The following is a 1,465-nucleotide window of genomic DNA, read 5'->3' as shown; positions in this document are numbered from 1 at the left end:
ACCGCTATTCAGTTGCTGGTTTCTGAAACTGGCCAATGGTGTTGTTTCATCTTTTCCATTTCTGTATTTTTCAAATTTTCTTTAACAAGAATTGATACCAGGAGACATATGAGTGCAAGAGAACGTGGTAAAGCGTATAACCCGGAGCAGGGCTACATTCACAGTGCACAACCCCCACAGCTGTCCAGGGTCCTGTGCTCACAAGGGCCTCGCGCTCTCTTTAATGCTCTACTGCTTTGGTTTTGAAATTCTTCTTCTTTGTTTATTCTTCTATGTTTATTTATTTTTGAGAGCGAGAGAGAGCAGGGGAGGGACACAGAGAGAGGGAGACATAGAATCTGGAGCAGGATCCAGGCTCCGAGCATAGAGCCCCATGCTGGGCTTGAGCCTGTGAACCCCTAGATCATGACCCAAGGGGAAGTGGGACGCTCAACCAGCTGAATCACCCAGGCTCCCCTGTCTTGAAATTCTTAATGGTTTCTAACAAGGAGCCCTGCTTTCATTTTGTACCTGGCCTCCCCAGTCCTGCGTAGACAGTCCTGACCCAGGGGCAATTAACTGCTGACCCGATGGCCCTGTGTCAACAGCCACTGCACTTGCTCTAGCATCTGCACTCCCGGTTGAAAGGCCTCTAGTTTCCAAGGTTGCAGGTGTGACCAGGCAGCTGCGGGGAGGTTGGGGTGTGGAGGAAAGACCCAGGGCCAGGAGCCTGCCCATCACATCCTAGTCTAGGACCAGCTCTCGGGACGTTGGAATCACAACCCCCAACCGCCCACTTAGCACGCCAGGGGCAGAAGGGATCGAGACGCAGATCGATTTATTCAGCGCGCACTCTGCAAGATACCCGGTGCTCTGAGACCCGCTCCAAACCGTGACGCGGGTCCCGCCTCCCACCAGGATGTGCCATTTTCCAGGACATGTGCGCTTGCTTTCTGGGTGTGCTGACGTCTCTGAAACCCAAGACTCTCGCAAATGACCGGCACCTCCTTCACGGCCCTTTCAGAAATCCCGAGATGCCGGCCAGGGACAAGTGTGCAGATTATAACCCTGCCGTCTACTGAACGTGTGTCAATTTCCAGGCCCCGTGCTAGGCGCTTTATTTGTTTCCATTTTAACCTCTTGAAATGGATTGGTAGTACTCTTACCCCCCAATTTTTTTCAGATAAGGAAGCCAGGGTTTAAGAAGGTTAAGAAAGTCGCACCAAGGGGTCTGGCTCTAGAAGCACGTGCTCTTGACAACTGCACTGAACCAGCACCAATAACAGGGCCTGCACGGGGTCTGCCTCCGCACCCCCAAGGTCAGATGGCAGGGAGGGCAGAAGCTGCAAGGAAAGACGCCACTGGAGGATTTTGCAGGGGCTGGGCCGTGAAGGGCACTGCAGTGTGGGAAAACCCACCCGAACAGGCCTGAGGCCCCAGGACTCTTCCCGTGCTCCCTACCCCCCCCCGCCCCCTCCTGACCCGC

The sequence above is a fragment of the Crocuta crocuta genome, unplaced genomic scaffold (assembly GCF_008692635.1).
Source record: "Crocuta crocuta isolate KB4526 unplaced genomic scaffold, BGI_CrCroc_1.0 scaffold322, whole genome shotgun sequence".
NCBI classification, from domain to species: Eukaryota; Metazoa; Chordata; class Mammalia; order Carnivora; family Hyaenidae; genus Crocuta; species Crocuta crocuta.
Note: the sequence above shows the minus strand (reverse complement) of the source record.